The sequence below is a fragment of the Octopus bimaculoides genome, chromosome 1 (assembly GCF_046866305.1).
Source record: "Octopus bimaculoides isolate indiv1 chromosome 1, ASM4686630v1, whole genome shotgun sequence".
Classification (NCBI taxonomy): Eukaryota; Metazoa; Mollusca; class Cephalopoda; order Octopoda; family Octopodidae; genus Octopus; species Octopus bimaculoides.
The window spans coordinates 13036860-13044359 of NC_142928.1; the positions used below are offsets into that span (position 1 = coordinate 13036860).

General features: G+C 35.7%; 1 protein-coding gene and 1 long non-coding RNA gene across 12 annotated transcripts in view; one reads left to right on the plus strand and one right to left on the minus strand.

The window, feature by feature from the left end:
* Nucleotides 1-7500, minus strand: part of LOC106870672 (beta-1,3-galactosyltransferase 5) — a 266266-nt gene that overhangs the window by 252565 nt on the left and 6201 nt on the right. For 3 of the 8 annotated variants that reach the window (XM_089348699.1, XM_089348697.1, XM_089348682.1), the window contains exon 2: nucleotides 6720-6757. The exons of 4 other annotated variants lie outside the window; for them this stretch is intronic. The gene's annotated coding sequence lies outside the window, so the exon portion shown is untranslated. Of the gene's footprint in view, nucleotides 1-6719; nucleotides 6758-7361; nucleotides 7494-7500 lie in introns of those variants that run through there. One more of the 8 variants, XM_052978570.2, reaches the window with a different exon arrangement.
* Nucleotides 1-7500, plus strand: part of LOC128251597 (uncharacterized) — a 181621-nt gene that overhangs the window by 138681 nt on the left and 35440 nt on the right. The gene's annotated exons all lie outside the window — the stretch shown is intronic.

The window sequence follows — 7500 nt, forward strand, 5'->3', positions numbered from 1 at the left end:
TAGCTCTCCGTCGGTAACGATGCTGAGGAGGGTTCGAGTTGATTCGATCAACGATACGACCTGTTTGTAAATTTCACGTGCATGTAGCTGAGTACTCCACAGACACGTGTACTCATAACATAGGTGCCAGGGAGATTCAGCGTGACACATTGTGTAACAAGACTGGACCTTTGAAATACAAGGACTCCTCGTTTTTGGCAACTGAGTGCACTATATATATATATATATATAAACGCCAGTGTTAAAACGGGGGTAGCTGATGAAGGAAAATGTTCTCTATGTGGCTTGTGTATTTTCTGTACTCTGGTTATTATTATTTTCTTGTCTACGTTTTGTTTGCAATGTCCTGTACCCAGATATGCACCTATATATACAGGTAGACGTAGGTATGCACATACCTGTACGTATATATGCATATACACATTTATTATTTGTTTATATATATATATATATATATATATATATATATATATATATATATATATATATATATATATATATATATATATATATATGGGGAGAGGCGTGTGTGTGAGTGCGTACGTCTGTGTATATGTGTGTATGTGTAATCATTAAAAACACTCTCTCGGTGTAATTACAAGAGACCACGTTTTTGTATTGGACAAGTAACGAAATCAAAATCTGTTCTAGGGGTCAGCTGTGTGGTGGATACAAGTTACTCGTCTAACATTGATGGAGATAGAACATCTATGGAGTACAAAGAAACCTTTATTTCTTATTATCAATCAATAGATTCTAAAGTGTACTTGTTATCACGTGTTCACTACCTTACGTTACAATGGATTTCTATCAAAACCTACAAAGACTGGGGTTATATGAAGAAAGACAAGATGTGGAACCTACAATCACTCGAAATACAGAAGGATATAAGAAGCGTGCTCCAGCCAAAACCTGTGAAAAATAAGACAAGTTAGATATCCCAGAAGACTTTGACAGAGAAATAATTGTAACAGCGAAAAACAAATCTCGCTGGTGTGGATGTGTGCTAAGAAGCTTGCTTCCCAGCCTTATGGTCTCGAGTTCAGTCCCAATGCGTGGCACATTGTACAAGTGTTTTATACTATAATCTCGGACCGACCAAACGCTGCTGAGTGGATTTGGTAGACGGAAAGTGACAGAAGAAGGTCGTATATATATATATATATATATTTATATATATATTCTTTTATTTTTTCATTTGACTGCAGCCATGCTGGAGCACCGCTTTTAGTCGAACAAATCGATCCCAGGCCATATTCTCTCGGCCTGTTTTGTCGAATTGCTACGTTACGGGGACCTAAATACACCAACATCAGTTCTCAAGCGACGATGGGGAGACACACAGACACACACACACACACACACACACACACACACACACATATATATATATCTATATATATATATATATATATATATATATATATATAAACAAAAGTAAATGAGTATATGCATATATACGTACAGGTATGTGCATACCGACATCCACCTGTATGTATAGGTGCATATCTGGGTACAGGACATTGCAAACAAACGTAGACGAAAACACACGAGCCACATAGAGAACATTCTACTTCATCAGCTACCCACGTTTTAACACCGGCGTTTCGACGAGCTTCGGGCAGGACGCAACGTTAAAACGGCTCGTCCCATGGATCGCAGATTAAATCTGTATACGCAAATTAAATCTAGCCATGGAGGAATGTAGTGGCGGACAAAAAACAAGACAGGAAAACAAACAGAAGGCTTTACGGCCAGACGAGAAAAATTATGTGTGTATGAACGCGATGAGGCACGGAACCGAGAGAGACAAAGTGGTGGCGTGTGTTACTTGGCGAAAGCCAAGGAAGGAAAGGATTATTGACCGGAAGCATGTGACCATGCCGGTGTAAAGGGAAGAGAGAGAGTGGTAGAGGGAGAAAGAGAGGGAGGAAGTAGAAGAATGGTGAGCAACGAGAGGAAAAAAGAAAAAGAGGAAATACGAGGGGGAAAAAAGAGATACGTAGTAGTAACAGAGGAAGAACAAGAGGGGTAAGGCGAGATACGTAGTAGTACAGAGGAAGAACAAGAGGGGTAAGGCGAGATACGTAGTAGTACAGAGGAAGAACGAGGGGGGGGAGAACGACGGACTTCTTTCAATTTCCGTCTGCCAAATCCACTGACCAGCCTTTGGTGAGCCCAAGGCTTTAGTCGTAGTCATTTGCTGAAGGTGCCACGCAGTGGGACTAAACCTGGAACCATGTGGTTGGGAAGCAATCTTCTTACCACACAGCCACTCCTAATGTCTGTCTGGGCTTTTTAAAACAAAAATTCAAGCAAATTAGGACAAATTAAAAAAATGAAAATCTATTTATAAATTCGTGGAATTACGTAAAACTTTTCCGGTACGCTTTCAAATGCGGAACCGGTGTCGACTGAAAATACGTAACCTTGTAATTCGGCAAGTAGTTATCGACTTACTTTAGCACCAAACAGGAAATAAACATTGTGGACGGTAGAATCAAGAAACTTGATGACAGTGCACCAGCATGACCGTAACAAACCAATGTTTGTTTACCATATCAATATACAATACACGCGCACACACATACACATTCAACTTGCTATACGCTGTGACAAATCGAAAACGAATCGCTAATAACGTTAATACCACTGTATCTACAGTATTATCTTAGAAACATGTCAGTGACTACTAATAATCGATTCTGCGTAAAGGTCCCCCACTAAGTATTTATGATTATTATTATTTTTATTGTTATTGATCAGGATAGTCCTGGATCTGTGAGGTTCCTTGATTGGCCGTATCTGGAGTTCCTCTTGTATTACAAGGACTGAACCATTCATATTTTCGTATATTTACTTTAATACGCATGCTTTTATCGCTTTTCACTGCTTTTCCACTTCTTTCTCCCCATCTTCTCTGTAAAGCCCTGTACACATTATGCGCCTGTGGCTAATAAAAAATATTATTATTATTATTATTATCATTATTATTATTATTATTATTATTATTATTATCATTATTATTATTATTATTATTATTATCATTATTATTATTATTATTATTATTATTATTATTATTATTATCATTATTATTATTATTATTATTATTATCATTATTATTATTATTATTATTATTATTATTATCATTATTATTATTATTATCATTATTATTATTATTATTATTATTATTATTATTATTATTATTATTATTGCTGTTGTTGTTGTTGTTGTTGTTATTACTGTTGTTATTACATATTGTAATTTGATCTTTTATGCTTATTATCTTGTCCCTGCATCCGACCCCATTTCTGGCAGACAAGCACATATCTATTATTACTGTTATCCGATATGATAACATAACTGTGATTGTGTTACCTCTACAACACAAGCCACTACCGTCGTCATCGTTGTATCATCGTCGTCGTCGTTGCTGTCATCGTGGTCGATGTTGTCATCGTCATGTTGGTGATTATCATCTCTTACTTCATTTTCATGAACCTACTGTTCGATGACCCTACAATGGTCCATCAAACATTGAAAGAAACCTCTGCCTGGTCGCTGGCCTGCTAGAAACACCCACCAATTTCCCCTCTGAACTTACTTGTATCAACTTTAATTACACGATAGGCAAAAACATTAGAATATTTCTTTAAATGCTACAAAAACAGAGGCGAGGTTTACAAATAGCATACGCTTCTGATCTCTTGGAGATAATTTGGTCCAAAACATAATCATCAACAACAACAACATACATATTATATTCATTCTTCCTTATCCTGACTATTATCATCTTAATCTTGAGTAACCCCATAAGCGAATGATCCTGGGATAAATTGATTGAGCGATCGGATTTTGATCCTTGGTTCTACGTGTTTTCAATTAACATTTTTCTAATTCTACATTCAAATGGTAAACGCCCTTTAGGAACGGAATGGAGGTCATGCATTCCTGTTTCTCGGCGCTTAGTTTAATAGCTAAAGTCGTATCATGCTTTGAATACTTCGTTAATAATGATGATGATAAAATGTACAAGTAGCATTTATCAAAGATCACAGTGATGAAAAATAATTATACACGCCCTTTTCCTCAAGTATTTATGCACAAACATGTACGTATGAAATATCTAGACCATATCCATATCTATATCTATGTGCGTGTATGTATGTATATATGTATATATGTATATTTGTATGTATGTATATATGTATGTATGTATATATATATGCGAGTAAAAATAAATACAAAAAAGGTGGGATTTTTGTATGATTGTGTATAGAGGAATATATTATTTTGCTTAAAAGAGTTCCAACACTGTCTGTTTTTTATGTTTTATTTATATTCCTGCAGAACTAATGTGGGGTATAGAATATGGAATATACAATATATAATATAATATACAATATACAATATAAAATAAAATAAAATAAAATTGGATGGCACCATGAAAGAAAGTATTGAATGTAGATGAAATATTGAGTGTTCAATATAAAGGATCAACTATATAAATATATAAATATAAATATATATATATAAAGGCGACTCGAGTTTCAGGGCTATTTCCCTTCGTCATGGCCGGTATATATACAGAGAGAGAGAGAGAGAGAGAGAGAGAGAGAGAGAGAGAGAGAGAGAGAGAGAGAGAGAGAGAACTAACATATTCACACACACACACACACACACACACACAAACATATATATATATATATATATATATATATATATATATATATATACAAACATTTTATATATATGTATTTGTATGTGCACACACACACACAAACACATAGATAAACACATACATGCATATGTGTGTGTACGTGTATCAAAGGGAGTTCTTGTTCATACACATGCTTGTACACATACCACGCGTTATTTACCGAGTCTATACACGCACACAAATAATTCCCACACACATAGGCGCACACACGGAGCAACAGATATACACATCTTTACTTTCACTCGTTCACCGGTATGTTATTTACAGGCACCGAGAACGATGTACACATCCTGAGATAAATATCTCCCAATAAGTTTACTGTTCCACAAAGGCAAATAGCATGAATGTGAGATGTCAGACAAACGCTTCTTTCATAGAGAAATAATAAAGATGTACAGTTGCTTAACGAAATAGTGGAGCTTGGTCGTTCTTTTGACATTCATGTAGTTTAGACAAGCAGTTTGTTTAAAATAACAATAGTAATAATCCTTTCTAACTTTGTCAGTAATGTTGAGGGGAGGGGGCAAGTGGATTGTATCGACTTCATCGTTCAATTGGTACTTATTTTATCGACCCTGATGGAATGAGATGGAAAATTAACGTCGGTGGAATTTGAAGTCATAACGTAAATAAAATGTCGGCGGAAATGACAATAATGATAAATAAAAAAAAAAAACAATTGTCATTACTATTATTATTTGTTCGACGCACTAAGAATTATGTCAGCTCGTTGTTTATGAATAAATAAATGAATGAATAAAAATTAAACTTAGGAACGTTAACTTAGGCATAGGTATCATCATCATCATCATCGCCTCGCCGCCGCTGCCACCAAAACCACCACCACCACCACCACCACCACCATCACCACCATCATAATCGTTATCACCTTCGCCGTCGTCGTCGTCATCAACATTTAAGGCTTCAGGTTACTACAGCAAATTCTTGTTTATCAGCTTCGTCCATATGATTCATCGTCGGCATTGTTAATAGCATTTCAATAAAAACGAAACATCACCATCGTCATCATCATCACCACCACCTCCACCTCCACCACTACCACCACCACCGCCATCATCGTTCGCACTATCGACGTCGTTATTATTATTATTATTATTATTATTATTATTATTATTATTATTATTATCATGAGTCATTAAAATTAAGGGCTTTGAAAACTTTCTTGGGATGTATTGAATTTAAAGGACTACACAGCATCCAACATTGTCCCGACATCTGAAATCATCATCATCATTAACACTGTTGTTGTTGTTGTTGTTGTTGACGGGGTGGGACGGGGTGGGGTACAGTTCAAATCAGATTGAATGTTTCGTGCCTCGAGGGGCGAAGCGGGGGCGGGGGTGGGCGATAAAAATATATATAACGCAATGATCCCATTGCTAGTAGCAACCCTCAGCAAAAATATTTCGGACTACTACTACTACTACTACTACTACTACCAATACTAATACTACTACTGCTGCTGCTGCTGTTATTACTTTTACGACTGCTGTCGCTGCTGCTGCTGTTACTACTGCTACTAATATTACAATTTCTACGACTCCGAATGTAACTTCGTCTGAATGCAATCCTCACCGGTGTCATGTTTTATAAATCTAAGGAAGTCAGAAATAGATTATCAGACCTGTAATGATCTAAGTGCATTGGAATCTAACCCATACCTAAAAATTTTGTTTTAGTTTTCAGTTTTGTTTTTCTTTTTTCATTCATTTATTTGTCATGTTAAAGAATTTAGGGTATATGGTAGGGAGTATGTTCCAATTACCAGGCGCTAAGCGATGCCCAAAATGCCGCTAACATCATTGCAAAAAAAAAAAATAAAAAAAATAAAATAAAATTACACATGAATAAGCGTAAACGTCCCAAATGTTTAAATCTCTCCTATTTCGAATATCGGATAGTGTACAAAGGAATAATAATGTTGCTAAGTTAGATGCAACGCAACATATTACACGAGTGATGTAGAGTATAAGTTTACCGTGAAGCTGAATCCGGGCTGTAAGTGGTGCTTATGTTCTGGAAAGGAAAATGAAAGTGTAAGTAACCTATGAGTTAGATTCGAAACCACAAACGTAGTGGGGTGATTCTAAAGGTTTGCACTTGTTACCGACACTCTACCGAGTAAACCAATCCAAAATAATAATTGTATTTTGAGATTTACACACCAGGGAAAAGAATCAGCTTCAGATATCTGCTGTATATATCATGATTAGAACGCCGAAAAGCATAATGATTCTCGATGGGCCATGATTTCTGAACGACAGATTACGTAAATAAACACAGTAAAGTGCTATATTCCACCCCCACTACTAACGTCAGTTAATTTAGCGGTTGTATAAGGTGATAAATTTATAGAAGACTAGTAGAAAGGAATGGATTTTTTTTATCGTAGTGTATAACTGGTATTTAATTTAAAAACACCGGAAGTAAATTCAACGTCAGCTGGAATTTATATCAGAACCAGAACGTAGAAATAGAAGACTTATAACACAAATAGTATAAGATATTCACTCACACGTTCCACTTATTTTTAATAAATACGCAACAAAAACCGAAATGGAAAGAAAAAAAAAAAAAGAGAGAAGGAAAAAAAAAGAATTATTTTAGAATTATTTCTCACGAATTTCTCTGATAACGAATATGATCGGCTACTAGACAGCTTAGCATTCTGTTCGTCCACTGACGGTAATTAAACTGCGAGCATGTACTGAGGATGAATTTCATATAGTATAACACGGTTCTTATCTCCTTTAAGTATA